The sequence below is a fragment of the Triturus cristatus genome, chromosome 2_2 (assembly GCF_964204655.1).
Source record: "Triturus cristatus chromosome 2_2, aTriCri1.1, whole genome shotgun sequence".
Lineage (NCBI taxonomy): Eukaryota > Metazoa > Chordata > Amphibia > Caudata > Salamandridae > Triturus > Triturus cristatus.
This window is the reverse complement of record NC_140582.1, coordinates 809,477,927-809,498,329: the sequence shown is the minus strand read 5'-3', so window position 1 is coordinate 809,498,329 and position 20,403 is coordinate 809,477,927. Positions and strand designations below refer to the sequence as shown.

Genomic DNA, 20,403 nt, shown 5'->3' with positions numbered 1-20,403 from the left:
ACTTCTCTGTCAAGACGGAAGCCTGATCATCGCTCATAATAATTTGTGGCTCTTTCAATTACTGATTAACTTTAAGCAGTAACTTGAGCGAACTTAAAACTACCTATTGGAGTAATTTTATGGCGCGGCCAGCCAACGATCAGGTTCTCCACCAGAAATGGCTCCCTAAGCAGTGCTTAGTAAAACAAACAATAGTTTAAAAAACAAAATTCAACATTATCCTGATGCCAGACCATCTAGTTCAGAAAACTATTAATGGTAAACGATATACAGCTAGTTGATTCATACGGAGATAGTATTTGAAAGGAGCGCAGACATGCCTACCAGTAAGAGTACCTCTCACCCTGCTACAAGGTGCTATTAAGTTTCTTAGTTGGCATGACAGACAAGTCACACCTTAATTCAGAGCCCACAAAACAGCTAATTTATGGTAACTGGCTAAAAGGTAGAGGAGGACCAGAGGGGAAGCACATTACCTTCCAATAATTTAGACGAACAGTTTAAAGTCCTTATTTCATAAAGAAGAATTTGCAGATAAATTAATTTGAAAATAACCATATTTGCAGGAAAACATTCATAAGAATTATACATGCAGTGGATGTATGTATAATGGACACAAGTTCCTTTGGGAAATGCATTAAGTGGACGGTATGGGATGTGGTGAATTAAAACATACAGCATCAGAAATGGAAAGTACAACTTCTTCACTTTTCCACTCAATGTTATAATAATCATGATAATGACAACAGCAATAACAATAGAGAAACATCCACCAGGAAAGAGTCATGTTTTACTTACTGTATCACTGATGAGAAAATATTCATGTGATTTGATGAATTCCGAGAAGAGAGGCAGAGTTTAGCTTTAAGCTACGAACCATCAGCAGACAGTTTACTGAACAGCTAGGAAAAGCGAAAAAAATTATTAGCATTGGGACAAAATAACTTGCTTTAATAGATGTGAATAGAAAAGAGCAATGGACATAATCATAACTGCATTAATTCAAGACAGACCACACTCATGATTTTTAATGTATTTTTTGCATGTTTTTCAGGGCTGTTGGTGAAAGTTAAAACAATTCATTCAAAGGGGCAATCGATCCCTAATGTGAAGTGCTATCTTGATAATGAAATGCCCTTAGTCCTAAATTATCACAAAAGAGCAACAGGCTATTCTGTTTGATTTCTTTTATAAAAAAAAAATATTTTTTATGGAGTAAGAAAAAGAAAGGATTTCTCTTCCCCCCGTATTTTTTTTTTTTTTAGTATTTCCCCTTGCCCATGCCCACCCCCAACCTAGCTATCATTTACAAACTATCACAAAAATGTCATTGTAGGTTTCTGTTCCACATCTTAAATTTTTGCTCATACATTAGTGTGGTATATAAATAGAATACATTCCATTAATATAGCAAATCACCAAGCACGCTGTGACCTCTCTGAGATTTCTAACATAATAAATAGACCACTTAGTTAGCAAAAAATCATTACTTATATCATTCCATCTTTTAGAAGCAAAATCAAAAGTGGCATAGTGCAATTGGAGCTAATAAGCTTAAGGTTCCATCTTACGGCAAATTATCCTTCAACAATCCAGAAAGTGCAAGTGAATAATCATGCCCAGATTTTCATTCCTAGTCACCATCTGGTCATTTTTAACAGCATATTACAAAGTGCGGGTTTAAAAGTGCAAACGTGCAATGTAAATAGCAGCTAAAATGTTGGAGAGGCTATAGGTTTTGGATTTGGCTCCATTATATATATATAAATACATACATATACACACACAGCAGCTTAAAATATTCACAGTATAGATATAATGTATCCGTCCAATAGTTCCATCCAGTTGACAAAGTATTGCCAAATTCCTGCCCCTTTTTAGTTTGGCCCTATACCCCTTCCGCTTATATATAGCATTGCGACATTCCGAAGATTATAGGTCCCCAACAGACGAGCTAGCCATTGTTGGAATGAGAGGTGGGGGTTTAGGGTACAGCCAAGCTGAGGCTATACATAATCTATACAATGCCATTGCTATGCGAACAAGAGCCCCTCGATCCTTTACTTCCAAGTTAGTTATACCCAGCATAATTAGCGGAGGAGTTGCATTAACCAGGAGAACAATTTCTTCCTAAAAAATTCATCAATTTCTCCAATAAGTGACAAGATCGTTACATGTGGCGAACATATGAATGAAATCTGCCTTATACAACGTACAGCGCGGGCAGTGCACAACTTTCCCCTCACCCAATTTGGCAATCCGATACGGAGTAGAAAATAAATCAAAGCAGGTTTTATGATACTGTGCTTGAAGATTAGCAGGCATCAAAGTCATTAAGAGTGTTTAAAAAGGCACGTTGGAAATCTGTGTCTAATATCTAGAGTCCTTTGCCACTTGGTGGAGCATTTTCCCCCAAGTCATCTTTCATGTATTCATTAAGCAACTCATACAGTATCCCGATCCAGGGTGAGACAGGCTGTATTATTTTGTCCACAAATTCGCACCTCACTTCAGTCCCGCCCCCCTTCCTCTGCAAATAATCTCTAATCTGTATATATTTAATAAATTCTCTATTAGTAAAACCAAATTTTGCTCTTAAATCATCGAATACCATTATGCCATATGATGTAAAAAAGCAGCCTATCTAAATCATTCCTGCTTTTATCCAGTTATTAAAGTAGAAATCGTTAAAAATATCAGGCAGATTCTTATTTTGAAAAAGTGGCTTGTAATAATTCAACTTTCCGAGTCCTAGTAGGCGCCGTACAGAGGACCACACTTACTTGAAAGGCCGTGAGGTTAAAGCGCACCCTTTTGTAATAACCATAATCGAGATGACGCCAAAGACACCCCCATGTTTCGGGGCCAATCAGTAGCTCAAAGGGGGAGGGGTAATCTAGCTGCCCCCTCTTAATGTCCACCCTCAGGGGTGTTGAACATTGCACTATTGAGGCAGTCCAATATAATTTAAGGTTCGGAAGGGCCAAACCGCCACGTTCCCTGGGTAAAGACAAATATTTGATCAATCTTCTAGGTCTAGAATATGGCCAGATTAATAGTGCAAATATGCTTTCAAACTTCTTTAGCCAGAGGTTCGAAAAAAGAGGGGGATTGCTCTTTAAAAATACAATATTTTAGGAAAAAATACAATTTTGATGGTTTCCTCAATCAATGTTAGATGCAAATTATCCACCTTTGTTAGCGCTTTATTGATCTCAACTGCACATGGCTCTAAATGTTTCTCTACCACCTCATCCAACTCAGCTGTTATCGTAACCCCTAGATATGTTGCCTTTTTAACTACCCTGTAATCCAAAAAAGATACAACTTCGTTAATAACTATCTGTGTTTTATCCCTATTCAGGGCATAGCTTGACAGGGGACCATATCTCTGATTCTCTTCAATTGCCCTTATGGCCTTTTCTGGATGGGAAGTAACTAGAGCTACATCGTCAGCATAAGCCAACACCTTATCTTCCTGTTCCAACATAAATAACGGGGGAATATATGCCGCCAGCTCGGTTTCAGGAAAGGATCAATATATTGCGCAAAAATAAGTGGTGAGCAGGGACACCCTCATTGCGTTCCTCTTGTTATCTTGAAGGCTTCCGTCAGTTCCCCGTTTATATAGACTCTAGCCTCAGGTTCTTTATACAGGGCTTTAACCGCACCGATAAAGCTATTCCCTATGCCTTTCTATGCATAGAAGCCCATAGAAACTGCCAGGAGACCCTATCGAATGCTTTTTCAGCATCGAACAAAATTGCAACTATAGGGTCTCCTGTCACCTGCCTGGCATCAAAAAGCGGGATAATCCTTCTAATGTGTTCTATGGTGCCTCTGCCCGGGATAAAGCCATGTTGTCCCGTAGAAACAACCCTGTGAATAACCAGTGATAGACGAGTAGCTAGGGTTTTTTAATGTATTTTCACATCCCCATTTATTTAAGTTATTGGGCAATAGGATCCCAATTCATCAATAGGTTTGTTTTTCTGTAGAAAAACTATGATCTTTGCAGATGCCCACGATATTGGTGGTCATACCTTCTGCGATCTGTAGGAACATAGTTGTCATAACTTCCTTCAGCTGATCCATAAACCTTATAAAATTCTGTAGGGATTAAATCAGGTCATGCCGCTCTCCCCCTTGTCAAACTAGACATTGCTACAGCAATCTCATCTCAGCTTAGTGGCCTATCAAGTTGGTCCATCTCTTCTAGTGACAAAGACACCCCTGCCATATATTCAAAGTACCTAACTGTTGGCTCTTCACTGACTCTCTATACTTCCCCGATCTTCTGTGAATAAAGCCTGATAAAATTTAAAGAAGGCTGCTCTGATTTCAGTGGCTTCAGAAACTAACCCGATCAGTGGATACCTTACTGCACGGATTTCGCTCCGTGTGAGTTCCTGCCTTGTCCTAACTGCGAGTAAATGGCCATTCCTTTGACTACACTCGTACATTTCTTCTCGGTGAACAGGTGAACAGTCGCTCTGTCTATGGCCTTCTTCAGTAGTTTTTCCCCAATTGTTGCCTTATTATATGCTACATCTATTTGGGCTTCCTCTACTCCTTTTTCCTGCTGCAGGGTGGTAATCAACTTATCTTCAGCCTGGGCCAACCTTAGTTGGAGAATGAAGAAAAGTCTTTTCCTTTTTCCTCTTTCCGAGTGAGAATTGGATTGTTTCTCCCCGGATGCCTGCCTTTAATATATCCCAGACTATGGCCAGCGAGGCCGTTCCCAGATTCCTTTGGATGAAATCCAGGATCCACTCCCTCATATGTCTGACATAGGCCTCATCCACCAAAAGCTCTCTTTCAAAAGTCAAAGAACAGTGCTTTTCCGGAAGGCCCCCGCAATCTATTTCTAGTACTAGTGGACTATGATCTGAGAGAGATCTGGGGAAACTTTCAATTGTGCTCTTCTGCCTAACCAGAGATGATACAAAAAATAATCACGCCTTACATGTTTCTGGTGAGGGGCAGAGTAGTGTGTAAAACCATGTTCTAAGAGTCTTATTTTAGCCTAAGCATCGCTCCGTTCATGCACCTGGCGTTGATTACGTATCGCTTGAAACACTTTTCTTCCCGTATAAGTTTGCCCCTGTCCCCAACTACAAGCAAGGTTGATATTAAAATCCCCACACAAAACGATAGGAAGCTGCAGGGAGCGACAATTCATTTGTTAGCCACTCTAGTAAAGAAGGACCATAGGCATTACTACCATAAAGGGAGCATAGTGTGAAGCTGGGGAGTCCGGAAGCTCTGCAACCTTCTATGACCCAGTGCCCAAATGAGTCAGTCCAGAATAAAGGAAACACTTGTTTTATTACGGGCTAAAATTTCTAACTCCGTGTGCGAGTCCCTTGGTTTGTTGCCCCCCACTATACTATAACACAGGTGCTTTAAAAGGTCTTTTTGTTTACCCTCTACATGAGTTTCTTGCAGGTAGACAGTATCTGCATGTAATAATTGCAGCCCTTGGGATACCATCGGCCTCTTTCTGTTCATTTAAGCCACATATATTTATCTAGGCAATCCTTAAATTTACCCATCTTTGGGTTTCTATAGCGCTGCACCACACTTGAAGCCTCATCACTTCACATAAACCTCCCATACCCTACCCAAGTGACGATCACCAGACATAAACCAATGCCTGCCTACATCCCTCCCCCCCCAAAAAAAGTGCTCCACCCTTCGCTCCACCCTTCCCTCCTCCCTGCCCTTACCCCACCCCCCCCAAATATACAGGCAATCAGGTATAGCCTGAGTGATGCGAGTCTAACAGACTGCCCCACCGTCCCTCTCAATATAGTGTAAATACATAATATATACTGACTGCTCAGACTCTTCTATCGCTATAATAACCTTGTGCAGCACTACAGGAAGTAGCCCACTCATTTAGTGGGTTTTCCCCTTTTTCTTTTCTTCAAATTTCTTCCAGGTAGTCCTGTGCTTGAATCTGATGAGAAGCTACAAAAAGTTCCTTTGTATTTAATGGAGTCTTGCCGTATTCTGAAGATAGACCTCTGCCCCAAGATTCTGAAAGGAAGAAAACAACTGTCCTAGGCGCCTGCGTGTTTCCACCGTTGCATGTGCAAAGTCCGGTTTAACAAACAAATGACACTCCATTGCAAGATTTCGGAGAGTTGGGATGGGCTTGATTGTACACCAGTTGCCTCAGCAGGAAGTCCCCAAAAAATACCAATATCGCCCTGGGTCTTTCTTGAGGTTGCTTTTTCATCATTAATGAGACTCGATGAGAGCATTGGATTTCGCTATCCCAGACAAACTTCAATTGCTCGGGGAAAGTGTTCTTCAAAAGATTCAAACTGTACGTTCTAGGGTTACTACCTTTAAGTCCATCAGGAACCCCCAAATAGCATAGGCTGTTTCTTCGCGGTCTGTATTCCTACTCTTCCAGCTTGAGCATTACATCTGACATAGCATCTCCTTGGCCGATATTTTGAGCTTTCAGAGATTCAACTTCGGCTTCTAAAGTCTCTGTCCGAGTTTCCACAGAAGTACTTTTTTAGTAGAGACTCTTGCTCTACGCCCATCAGTCCTAATGTCCTCTTGCATCTGCTTGGACATAAAAACTGCTGTCAATGAGGGTTCTTTCGAAAGTGTATCCATATTTAGATCTTCTTTTGGGCCTTCTTCAGGTCCCTCTTCTTGGGATACAAGCCGGGTGTCAGAGTAATCCCACTTTCTCTGATTACTGGCACTCCGCCTCTGGCTGTCTTTCCTTTCCCCCCCCCCCGGTAACTTTCTTCCACTGCGTCAATTGAGCCATGACAATCAAAGTACTACTGCCGGATTCTGAAAGGCCTTCACTGCTGGATGAAGTATCTTCCTGTCCGGAGGGATCTGAACCATTAGTCAGCGAGAAGAACTTCTCGCCTACCAAGTCAGGAGATAGTTCTCTACACCATCGCGCAGTGTTTGAGGGCCCAGCACCCGGCGGGGTCTCAAGCCTTGCCTTCCCTAGGCCTTCCTTAATTTCGCCAGTTGTCTCACCCGCCACCTCTTGTACTCCAGACTCCTCCGTGGCCTGCTGGCTCTTTTCTCATTTTCAATTAAAATCTCAGGGCAGGAAGTCACTAAAGCAGCAGGAGAAAAAGCACAGCCAAAAGCTCACAGGGTTCTATATCAGCTGCCCGTCCATCATCCAAAGCCTCATTCGCCCTAGCTTCTGGTTGTACACGGTTCTTGTTTTTTTAAAGTAAATCAGTTGAAAGGATGGCAAGCATGGAGACTATAGTGGGTTGCACCGGGTGGGCCCCCCTCTACCAGTGTCGCCGGCTTGACTGTTGTCTTCTTTAATCCAGCTTTGCGTTTTCCTTTTCCTCCTGCACCACCACCACTGCATAGTTTAATCTCTGCCATAGCTCCATTAGTCCCCGCTGGCTGGCTGCCCTCTGGTTGTGTTGGTTCGCCGCTGGAGGTTCCAGCGGCTCGAGACTTCCCCATTTTGCCTCCTCTCAGCGCCATCAGTGGTTTCCCCCGCAGCCGTCAACTGCCCCAGTCCCGGTAATTTCAAACCAAGCGGTGGAAATGAGCACTCCCAAACCACTGCAGTGGTTGCCTGCAGCAAAACTTTCAGGAGCCAGTTCGTCGAGTCCGGTCCAACGCTGAACAGTCAGTCGTCGAGCCATCGATCTTTCAAGAGAGACACTAGGTGTGACGGCAGTTAGTCACATGCCATTTTTGGCTCGTCCACCTATTCGGTTTGATTTCCGCAGTACAAAACACCTTCCAGTAATTTTTTCAGATAAACAATGAATAGAAAAAAGAAAGGAATAGAACAGCATGTAAAAAGGGATGAAGGTAATGAAGTGAACGAGATAGAGAGATGGAGAGAGAGCGAGATGGGAAGAGAGAGAGCGCGAGATGGGAAGAGAGAGAGCGAGAGATGGGAAGAGAGAGAGCGAGAGATGGGAAGAGAGAGCGCGAGAGAGAGCGCGAGCGAGACACAAAGAGAGAGACAAAGATATACCTGGCACAGCCAAAAGGTTTACCTTTGCCTCAGAGCCCGACCTACTACTTTTTTTTTTTCTCCTTTGCTCCCAGATGCCTCCAGCCATAAAATGTGGCAATTTTGGCATAGTTTGGCATTGCTGATGTTCAGGATTTTTGCACCTAAATGCAGCCTTGAATGCAGCCTGCATAGCAGTGGTCTTGGCTTTGACAATACCCATGAAGCAACTCAACAAGCACTTGCAAAACCAAGATTACGAGTGGAACAGAGGGCGAGGACCGGAAAGGGAGGAGAGATTACTACAGGGGACTAGTTATATCGCCATATAACATTCCACTAAATGCCTTGGCTTTAAGAGGTGCCAAAACAGTTGAATGCAAATTTAATTTTAAAAAAGTAAACAGCAAACAGCTAAAGGGTGACCAAAAAGCACACTTTTCTGCACTGCATGTGTATTTATATTGGTAATATGAGGTGTTCAACAACCCAAACACCAGGGTTTTACCCCATAATTAAATATAAGAGAAAGCTTAGATTAAACTAATTTTCACGAAGAAATTGTAATTTATTAAAAAAGAAAATCACCCACATGTCATTAAATATCTCACTTGATGGATGGCTATGATGGCGATTTCACTTCGGTAGGTTTGGAAAGCAAGTAATGTGGCAATTATCAAAAGGCAAAATGTGTTAAGCTCATTTACTGTAGTGGAGTCGAAGAAGGGACGAATGAGTTTGAGAGGTTATTGACGATGGAGTTGTAACAAACCGGTGGTTGCCGACAGTGACAGCCTCTTGTCAGCTATCTCACTCTCACCAACTAACCTGATTTCTAAGCTACTGACATGGACTTTGTTATTAGAGAATCAGCTGCTGAAAAATGTTTGGACAATGAATAAGATGATGACGACGGGCATTCACAAAAGCAAGTTAGGGTACATAGCTGTGATAGGACTAGTTTGTTGACTATTCCATGCCCACCCAGTCTGACTATAAAAGCTCAAGTATTTTAGGAAGAGAAAGACAGAAAACTGCAGCTTTGAAGGAGTTGCACAGGATTGTGTGGCCAGGGAGGGCAGAAAGCCAGAAGCCTGGGCGGGGTCTATGGCAGTCATCCTTTTACTGCAAACGATGTTCAAGTCCATATGATTTAATCATTGCTGCTTATGAGTGAGGAGTCGCACCGCACGGATTCCTCTCAGGAGTTGGTGCCCTCAATTGTAAAGATTAGTATTTTTAACTGCCCCACCTCCGGCTCTTGGGGTGCCTGCAGAAAAAGACCTGGAAGTCTCAGTGTTATGGATTCGGAGTATGGAGCAGAGTAAATTCACTGTCATCAACCAAGATATTCAAGGTCTGGGTAAGGCTAAATTAAATAAGGAAGACTTCCTCTTGCTAGGCATTTCGAGTCACGAAAAAAGTTATTAAAAAAATCTTTCCGCACGGTCCAACATTAAGAGTCCAACACAGAAGAGGACTCTCAGCCTTGCAGCAGCGAATGGTGAGAGGACAGCTGAACCGCAGCTCACGTGGAAAAAACATTAAATAAAAGCTCTGATCTGTAATTAAGTCTATTTCAAAGTTGTTCATACTGTTTAGGAATGGTACATAATTAAAATGGGTATGTTTCATCATTGCGAGAACATTTCTCATCAAAGATTCCTAGCTCCAATTTGAGCTTGTAAATCTATGAATGATGAAGCTGGGGCAATAAATAGGGCAGAGGCAATACATTTAGACAGCCGAGTTATAATAATATTTAACTGCTGGGTAGGTACTTGCTCCCAAAGAACAGAACCAAAGCAATGGGTGGTAACAGTCAAAGTAAATGAGCATTAAAGCCCAGCCAATCCTGCAGACTAAAGTCAAAATGGGTGGCTAGGAATTAAATCAGACAAATTCATAGACTATATTGACAAGGCTGGCATTTGCAGGGCTTTGGGCACCCAGTGAACTGCCTAATAGATTTTCTTTGGAAGGACTGGTGTAGATGCTGGAAGCATTTCAGGGACTTCTTTATCAGATATTCTTCTGTAAGACTTGCTGTCCGAGTACAGCCTGGTGGGGGACTTGGTGAAGAACACTGAATCCACAACATGATCTTGTGGTTGAAAAGTTGTTATGCAGAAGAGAGTGGTTCTACTGGTGAAGGCGTAGACTCATGTCAAAATGATGGGCAAGCGGCTTCACATGTTTTGGGATCTTCCCAACCCTCAATGGAGGAGGGAACATCGCAGGATGTTCGGATATCCAGTGAGTTGACATTGTATATGAAGTAAAGCCTTCATGACAAACGTTAACTCACACTATTATACAGCATCCTGAAGAACAGAATGAATGTGATCACTGGCTTATTGTATTATGCTAATATTTGTACATAATTTCCAACACCTCCCCAGATCCAAAGCTCTTAATAAAGCAGCATCAATATTCACTCATCCATGACACTCAGCCAAGAGAGTAACTGCCAATTGTATAAAATGCATTTTGAAACACCCCTTTCTCTCTAAAGGCAGAAGGAGCCAGTGAATTTGGAAGCTTTTAGCCAGGCACAACAGAAATCCAACACTACAGGGCTCAAACTAGTCCTCTTTCTCGTTACCCCCCTTCCCTACAAATACCCATTGCCTCAACCAACTACTCACCTGAGCTTTTCCTCACACTGCACAACTTGGAATTCGCAGAAATAGCACCAAAACTAGTATTCAACAATTGGGTTACCATGCACTTTAAATGTAGGGGGCGGGGAAAAAAACTTGCATTAAATCCTTTTAAGTTAACTTCATTTACGAACGTCCTACTGTGTTGCTTCAATGTGAGAATTTAATGGTTAAACAGGCTTAAAATATTTCACTATTGTTCATTAAAAGTGGCATGGGTGTAGAATATTATCCTGGGTGATAAACGGTCACACGTATTTCCTCAGACTGATGTACTCCCCTCAATGAAACAACATCCAATTACATTTGCTAAGTGGCATCACCGCTTTACCCAAAAGTTATTTCTACTGTCTTATATTTTTAAAAAACGAACAGAACGACATTCTAAACACTGAAATGGTTGATGCATGTGCCACAGTGGAAATTTTAACGGACTTTAGTGAGCACCAAGGTCATAATTACAAACTATGGTTTTAAAGAAGGAGGTGTACTCTATGCAAAACTTTTCAATCCTTATGTTCCTAATCTTCCATGTTAAGGATCATAACTTGTTTTACTCCAAATCTGGGAGGATATCAGTTATCGCTCCTAGTTTTCACAGATAATCTAGTACTTGTAGATAAAACACCAGCAGGCCTACATGCGAACTTTCTCACTACAATGCAGAGACTTCTCTTATAATGAACACTAAGTAAACAAAATACTCGCATTTGGTCGAAAGAAATCAAATTTCAATTGGTAGGCCTGAGAACGAAAATACCGTTTTCAGAGCTTGGTGACTTCTGGGAGGATTCCTCAAAAACAAGCAATACCTAGCAAGTCAAGGGTCACAAGCTTGCGAGTGCTGGAAGCTGGGAATGTTGAGACTACTCAGTGAAACAGGCAGTTGTAAATAAGTGTGCAGAATATGTAGGAGCAGCACAATACTCACTGAAGTACAGGTAATTAGGTTAGGAGTGCAGTAATATGTGCTGCAGGTTACCTAAGACTGAAGGTGAGTAAACAAACATTTTGTCACCAGAGATTGTTAACCATCAGCACAGCAGCAATAAACGGATTGTTTTATTTCTCCAGTTCGGAGAGACTGCGATAATAGTAGCTGGTTCTAGTAATCGGGAAACCGATAGTTTGGTGCCCTCGCTTTGTTTTACGTGTTTATTATGTCACAAGGACAACCCTATATGTCCAACGGGACCAGGGTCAGTAATAGCCATATAAACAGACTCCACCATGGGTCTCTTTCTATCGCATAGGTCACTCCCTTGCAGAAGTCTGGAGAGACCAACAATCAATGTATAACTTCAGCTGTCCAGTGGTCCATTCACACGTGGATGGCATATACAAAAACACTCAGACTGAGAGGGTTTCTGTTGCGGTTCTATATATTCTCCAAAATATACGAAAATGACAGTACAACTTAACTAGAAAGTTCAGACCTTGCAGTGCTAAACTGAGTACATAAATGTATACAATATAGACACAAAAAGACAGCATGAATTCTCTCTGGTTCATTACATGTGCATACAAAGTTGCACAGTGCAGATCACAAAAAATCCGGGAACCAAGAGAAATAAGTGTTGACGTTTCAACCTTGTGCGAGTAAAACAGTTTCTTGAGGACCAAGTCGTATGGCTCAGTACCTGTATATATAGGGAGACAGAAACCCGAGCCACTCAGTCTATGTAAACTACATCTTAGTGTAAATTGCTTATTCCAAAGTACATGGATGCATGGTTCCACAACTCACCATTAAGGAGTACAGTATGTTGTGGATCAAACTAATTATGTCCATGACAATACAACTGACAGGGTGTCTACATGAATCACAACAACTTATGAAATGCCACTTCATTACGGCTAGGCAGAATTTTAAGTATTTGCAAATTCTATGTCAGGACTGGAGGCGAGGATTATGCCTTCTTTCTTCACTTTGACATAGCAGCATTGAAAGTAACTAACTGACTACGTTTCCCATGAACCATAGGGAAAAAAAGTAGTCAAACAAAACATGTGAAACAACCAATCCAAGAGAAGGCCAATGTCCAATCAGGGCATTCCTGGAACCATATAGTCCTTTGTTAGTGTCCTCTCCTCCTCTTTCTTCGCTGCTGCGCAGCCAGATGAGTTCTCCTCAGTTTTTTCTTAACTGTTTGGGGGCTTTGTTCTGGTTGTATTGTTTTGATTTCACGTTTATACGAGCACGCTTGTTTTTCTATGGTACACAGCACCGCGTGTCAAGCGCGGGCGCTGTTGGTTGCTTTAGCGGTGATTCCGTTCTTATTTATCTCTGGCGCGCCGTTTGTTTTTTCGCGCATCCATTGCGCTGTTTATTGTTTGATTCGCCGCGGGAGCGGGTTTCCCGTTCCTACGCGGCATCTTGCTGGTTTCCTGGCTCCAAGTCCTCCCGCCGCCTGGGGGCGCAGGAGGCGGTGGAAAGCGTGTTGCGCCGCTGGGGGTTTTCTAACCCACATCCCAGCGACGCGCGCGTTTTTCAGTCAGGGGGCTGCTGGTGCTGAAGTGAAAGTCCGGCACGGTCTGTACTTGGCAAGCGGGCCAAAAAATCTTACTCGCTGCCAGTTTTGTTTGTTACGCTCGTTTTCCCTCGCATTGTACTTACGGAATTACGAGTCAGTATTGCATTTTTATTGTTGACGCCTCGCTAAGAGGTCCCGTACCGGCCATAAGGCCTTCCAGCCCAGCATTTCCTTCCACATTTATATATTGTTATACCAGCAATTGTCCCCTGGGGCTAGAAACCCTGTGAAATTGTGGTTCCTGCCACCCATACTTTAGATGACACCCAGCTTTACTTGAGGCCTGCAGTTACCGGCCTGGTGTTCTCACCTTTGATAAGTTAAGTGCCCTTGTCCTACCTCACTCTCACGAATATGGAATATTATGAAGATTATCAAGAGGAGGAGGAAGACCCTCTGGCTGACATGCTGTGGGGCAATGCTTTCTATGAGGCTCTAGACACCTCTATATATAGGGCAGTGGATCAAGCTATCTATCCTTTAGAGGACAGGCTTACTCGTAAGGTAGAGCAGGTGTTCCAGCGCCTGGAGCGTAGAGCTGCCCCACTGCCTGCCCAGCCCACGGCGCCCTTGGCGCTCTCCCACCCAAACGCCCGTGTGCACCTGGGGTAGATGTTGACGCTTTCGAGCGTTTGAAGGAGCCTTTCATGGACAGCCAGCCTGCAAGGCTTTCTGGGGATGCCCTGTCTCCGGCCCCCGCCCTCTCGCCAGTATTACTGGGCCCTTCAGGGGACCTCGACTCCAGCCCGTCTAGGCCTTGGCTCCCATCCCGGCCCTCTCCGGTTTCTCAGAACCTTCCAGCACCCTCTGATCCACAAACCCCTCCAGTTCCTTCCGATATGTTAGATCCTAACGATATTGTGCACCCACGCACTTCGGACTGGGTCCCGGCTGAGAAAGTTGCGACGTATGTCGCAGAGCATATCCAACGCCCGCTTGAGAAGGAAGCTCGGAACTGCCTTCGGGCTGAATGCCCCCGCCCATCCCTTGAGGGAAAGGTAGCCCTTACCCCGGAAATTGACCCCCGGATGTCAACTTTCTTGCAAAAATTCATTAGAGACCCCAGAAGGGCATTGACAGATCTTGGAGGGCGTGCCAGGATAAGCTCCTGGACGTCCTGGGCCCTGCCACTAAAATTCTGGACATGGCCGAAGAGGCTAAGGCGTCAGGCTCTATAATCTCCCCAGAAACACTATCCGGTTGGGCTCAGCGTGTGGTAATATTTTTGGACAATGCCAATTGCGCCCTTTCCACCGAACGCCGCCGGTCCCTCCTCAAGATTGACACGAAATTTGGTGACCTGGCGGATTCAGAGGCGGGCGCCATTGCCCAAGGGGGCTTGTTCGGCGAACCCTTCATAAAGGAGCTGGGTAAATTCATTAATACTTTTACTTCCTTAGACAGGGCCCAATCTACGATTAAAAAAAGTGTTCCCCCGTGTTTTTCAGGGGGGCCGCTCGACCAACCAAAGAGGCCCCGGACAATACCAGGATCAGTCCAAGTTTGGGAATTTCTACCCCACAAGAGGACGCCGCAGCAAAGGCAAAGGCTTCAGGGGAGGAGCATCCAACTCAAACTCTGGTGAGTGTTCTCCCTTCCCCCCCACAAAGCATAGGGGGGGCGTTTGGCCAGTTGTTACAAGGCATGGTTGACCGTCACGCACGATGCGTGGTTTCTTCAGACGGTGAGGGCTTCCATATAGAGTTCATAGGGGACCCAGTGCAACGAGTCCCTCCACGCCCCATTCATTTTTCGATGCAAGATGCAGCCCTTGTGGACGAGGAAGTGGCATCCCTGCTCCACAAAGGTGCCATCTCGCTTACTTCTCCCCACCCTTGTGGTTCTCAGCAGCATATTAGCGAATTCAACAGATGGCTGGTTTACCGCCATTTCAAAATGGCGGGGATTCACCTCCTTCGGGGTGTCCTCCGCCCTCTCGATTGGATGGTCCGCTTAGACCTCAAGGACGCCTATCTGGTGATCCCGGTTTTTCCACCGCACCGCCGTTTTCTGCAGTTCGCATGGTGCTACCGGTTTTACGAGTTCGCCGCTCTTCCTTTCAGGCTCTCTTCCGCACCCTGGTGCTTTACCAAGGTGCTCAAGCCGGTGGTGGAATTCCTGAGAGCGCGGCATCAGATTGATTGTTTATCTCGATGACCTCCTCTTGATGGCGTCCTGTCCCCGTCTTCAGACGGAACAATTTCAGATGACAGTGACTCTTCTCCAGGATCTCGGCTTCGTGATCAATGAGAAAAAGTCACTTTTACAGCCGGTACAGTCCGTTACCTTCTTGGGGTTCGTCATCGACTCCAGATCCTCCACCCTCAGTCTACCAGCCAGAAAGGTTGCAAAAATTCGCCACGGGTTGCGTCGGGTTCTGGCCAGGCAGCAGGTGTCCCTGCGACAGTTGGCCCGAGTGGTGGGGCTACTGTCAGCCTCTATTTAAGCCATCTTTCACGGCCCGCTCCACTACAGGGCCTTCCAACGCCTCAAGGCATACCTTGTCCAGAAAGGGTATCCGTACTCTTACAAGGTCGCCTTGTCCGACGAAGCGAGGAGCCAGAGCCAATGGTGGTTATCCCATATGGAGGCCTGGAACGGCAGAGCGATCTTCGGGTCGGTACCGGATCTGGTTATCGAGTCAGATGCCAGCAGGCTCGGCTGGGGTGCACGGTGCGGAGATCTCTCCACAGGAGGTTTGTGGTCTCCCGAAGAACAGAGATTACATATGAAATGTCTCAAACTCCTGGCAGGCTCATTCGCCATGCGGTGCTGGACGAGAGATTCTGTGCAGTTGTGCATACTCTTAAAAATGGACAACATCTCGGCAGCCCGCTACATAAATCATCTAGGGGGCACCAGGTCGAAAGCCCTCTCAGACCTAGCGGCGAGCTTCTGGCAATATTGCCTAGACAGCCAGGTTTCAGTCACAGCGGAATACCTGCCGGGTCGGGACAATGTGGAAGCGGATTTTCAGTCCCGCCAATTCCGAGACTCCAGTCTCTGGAAGCTGAACCAGGCAGTTTGTGCGTCTCTCCACAACCTTTGGGGTCCTTTCACGGTGGACTTATTTGCGTCCAGACTAGACCACCAACTTCTGAGGTTTTTCAGCTGGAGGCCTGTACCCTGGCGGTAGCCACAGATGCATTCCTCCAGGATTGGAGCAGGGAGCAGGGCTATGCGTTCCCGCCCTTTGCGATGATCACCTGGACGACCGCTCAAGTCCGCAGGCAGTTGGCGGAGCTAGTCCTAATCACCCCTCTGTGGAGTTCTCAAGTGTGGTTTCCAGTTCTTCTGGAACTTTCTTGGGATTTTCCAATCCTAATCCCCTGATTTCCGAATCTTCTCACGAGTATGGATGGCACACCACATCCTCTAGTGTCCACGAACTCACTGTGGCTCATGGCGTGGAGGATTTCAGGGGTAGATAGCAAGCCCCGGGCCTTTCGCGAGCGGCTGAGGATCTCATCTCCAAAGTCTGGGCGGACAGTACTGTTAAGAGATACAAGTCTGCGTGGGGCAGATGGTCCCGTTGGTGTTTGCAAAGGGGTTTCGATTCCTTGGTCACAGACGTGGTCCACGTTGTGAATTTCTTGGCGCAACTTGCGTCGGACAGAATGGCCTATCGTTCTATTAACACCTTTAGGTCAGCAATCTCCTCTGGTCATGTCCCGGTTAGTGGCTCCCCTTTGGGGGGAGCATCCCTTGGTTTGCAGACTTTTGCGTGGTATTTGTCTCTTTACCGCCGGAACCACGGTATTCTGCATTATGGTATGTTAACCAGGTTTTGAATCTTTTCCTTTCTTGGCAACCTAATAGGTTTCTCTCCCGAAAGGAGCTGTCGGCAAAGCTAGCAATGCTTTTGTGCCTGGTGTCTTGCCGACAGGTGTCTGATGTGCGAGCCCTGGATATTTCTGGCCAGGTGTTCACTCCGGATGGGGTGACGTTTACTCTGCTCCGGCGTACTAAGCGCCACACCAGAGTTATTTCTTATCCAGAGTTTCCTGACTCTCCGAAACTTTCTGTAGTTTGTTGCCTCAAAGCGTATGAAGAAATGACGGAGGAATACCGCCCTCCGGGAGAACGCCAACTCCTCATTACGCTCCGGAAACCCTTTAAAGCAGTTTCCTCACCCACCATTGCCAGATGGGTTCGTTGGGTGATGCAAGAAGCGGGCATCAGTCTCCACCACTTTGGGGCGCACTCTCCAAGAGGAGCCATGGCTTCTAAAGCATTTGGCTTGGGTGCCAGCTTAGAGGATATCCTCAATGCGGCGGATTGGTCCTCGGACTCCACCTTCAAGCGCTTTTATTTCAAGCCAATTCTTAATATGGCTCATTTGGTTGTGGGCAGGTTTTAAACAAGCATAATCCTCACCTCCAGTCCGGACATAGAATGAAAAATTTCCTAGCCAACGTAATGGAAAGTTTCAATTCTATTAAGGACTCGGAGGCGAGGATTATCCCGGCCAGTGCTCCTAGAGGAGATCCTTCCCCGTAATGCAGTAAGTACTTGTTTTTCCTTCAGTTCTATATGTGAAGGTTTGAGTACTGTTCCTGTTCTGATAGGATATGCTGAGATTTGGTACTGCTTCTGTGTTACTATGCAATGCTTGCATCATAACTGGGCTCGTCTCTTCCTCCAGTAATAAGTCCTTGTAGGTTCTGATGCCCACAAACAGGACACCTGAAGAGGAGGATTGGGCTGTCTTCGCGCTCCGAAAGAGGAGGAGAGGACACTAACAAAGGACTATATGGTTCCAGGAATGCCCTGATTGGACATTGGCCCCCTCTTGGATTGGTTGTTTCACATGTTTCGTTTGACTACTTTTTTCCCTATGGATCATGGAAAACGTAGTCATTTAATTTCTTTCAATGCTGCTATGTCAATAAAGTGAAGAAAGAAGGCATATTCCTCGCCTCCGAGTCCTTAATAGAATTGAAACTTTCCGTTACGTTAGCTAGGAAAGTTTATTACCCTACTTAAAGACTACCTCACCATGACAGGTTTTATCAAAAATACACTGGGGGATTTCCAGGAGAGTACATCGTGACTGTAAGTACCAAGAGTCTATCCATAACACCAAACACTACTGACTGGACACAGCCACTGTCCAACACTACTACACGCCACATATGGTAATGTAAAGTGCTCCTCAACCATGGACTCTGGTGTAATTCATATGGAGTACGCGGGAACACCCACGCGTGGTGCTAACCATTATCGTAAAATGAGGTGTGTAGAAACGCACCTTTGATAGGCAGTACTTAAGCTGCGCTTAAGCACTTCCACCTGTGCCTTCCAGATCAAACGAGTCCCGTTAAAGTGTGATGTTCGGAGAACTGTAAAATACAAATCAGACTCAAAACCAATGCGCTCAAAAGCGGTGACAACCATCATCCTATCAATCAGACCCACCAACCATTTGTGTGCCTTTGCATACTATAAATGTCATAGTAGAAGCATGCTCGGTCTGCTAGTTTGGAACACGCTGGTGCGAATCACGCAACGGTCACCGTGAGTATGGGAGAAGCGCACTCATATCCCCACACAGGTACACACTCCGAGCCTAACCGTTCTGTGCGAAATGCCAATCAAGTACACGTAGCATAGTCCGTGTACAAACGGACGTTCCTTTTAGCCACCCCTCTATGGACAACAGTTAATATGTGATGTGTGTGAGCGTCTGCAAGAAGAACGTGCGCTCTATTGTAATGCCGCCCGGGATCGAAAGCTTGAAGTGAGAACTGCCAATAGTGTGAATACTATCCAAGTTAAAATTGCACCATGCGACTACGGCGTGTAATAGAAGTGCATCGAGTGAAAACATCACCATCGATAAGGCCCATAACAAACGTAATGAAAACATACTATGGAGTTCATACAGATTCACCGTAACTGAACTCTGAGCCGAACCGGTCGCACTTAAATCCATCAAGTAAGTCAATAATAGAATGTAAGACGTGTATATCAAACACCAACATGTGTTAGATATCTCAACATCGAGTGAATGCACTTTCTATTTAGCCAACAAACTATGTCAACCATTCATCTCCGGAGTCTGCAACCTATGCCTCGTGCAGCCAGGGAAGACCCAGCAACCAGTGCTTGTTTAACTCCCCAAGTATCCTCAGCAACTAGAACTCTAATCGAGGCCGCCATTTTGTGCTTTTGTTAAGCACACATCACGTTTACACCGCCCCCTCATCTACATGTGGAGTGCAGGACTATCCTTTTGATGTGTATAAGGGAAAGTAAATCCCTGGGTGTACACAATGTATCATAACAAGAGCATCTGGCTGCCTATGCCAACCCTAGAATACACTGTAATGGATTTATTGCCAACCAGTAATTACAACCTTAGAGTCAGGCTGTCTAGTTTCCGCCATAGATTGTACATCATTAAATTGATCACAATTCTTCATCTAGAACATTGAAAAACAAAGATTACAAAGGTCATGATTCAGGCACTAGGAGAGTGCCGTGATGTTGGTAAAAGAGGTACCAAAGCTTCCAGTGTTGAATAATCACAGAAGGGTCCAGAAGTAAATCAAAAAGGTACATAGCATTAGTTGGTAAGATGTGCAATATAAACATCTGCATTGCAAAAGTGCATGGCACTGCACACTTACCTGAAAACCAGACTTTTGAGCTAACCTCTGGATAATCTGCAAGTGCAACATTGTTCGTCACTGTGATACGTGCCACTGGAACATTGTTTAACTGTAAGATGTGGGGTTTGCTAAGGATACAGGACCGTTGATCACGTTTGGTTACAAACTTTCTGCTGAGCATTCATGGTTACATGGACATTTTTTGGATAGTCACATGTGTCTTATCTGCCCGTGCATAGTCAGATAACAGAGTGAAGAATAAACAGTTTGGTATTTGCTGTGCTTGTGATGTGGGCAAGAAAAAAGTTAATTACTTTTGGTGACGCTCTTTCTGGTGGAAACTCAAACTGCGGAATCCTCACATTAGAATAGTCCCCAAGCAGCAGATTAGACCTGGAAAACTTTCACCAGCAATGCTCCAACGCACAGTTAGGTGGCACTGTACAGCTCCAAGTTGACTCAGATTCGTCATGAAGTAACAGTCGTATGTAAGAGACTCCACTGCACGCTGACACCCATTTCTTTCTGGTCTCTTTCTGCACCATGAGATGCGGGAACTTGAACAATTGGCAGCACCAGTATGTTACCTTGGACTTTTTTTGTTGTTTTTTTTT

The 20,403-nt window shown here is 44.8% G+C and overlaps 1 protein-coding gene across 8 annotated transcripts in view; it reads right to left on the bottom strand.

Moving 5' to 3' along the window:
* FRYL (FRY like transcription coactivator) overlaps positions 1-20,403 on the bottom strand; it is a 2,516,714-nt gene that overhangs the window by 2,355,779 nt on the left and 140,532 nt on the right. For all 8 annotated transcript variants that reach the window (XM_085642132.1, XM_085642134.1, XM_085642126.1 and 5 more), the window contains one exon: positions 799-902. The gene's annotated coding sequence lies outside the window, so the exon portion shown is untranslated. The remainder of the gene's footprint in view (positions 1-798; positions 903-20,403) is intronic.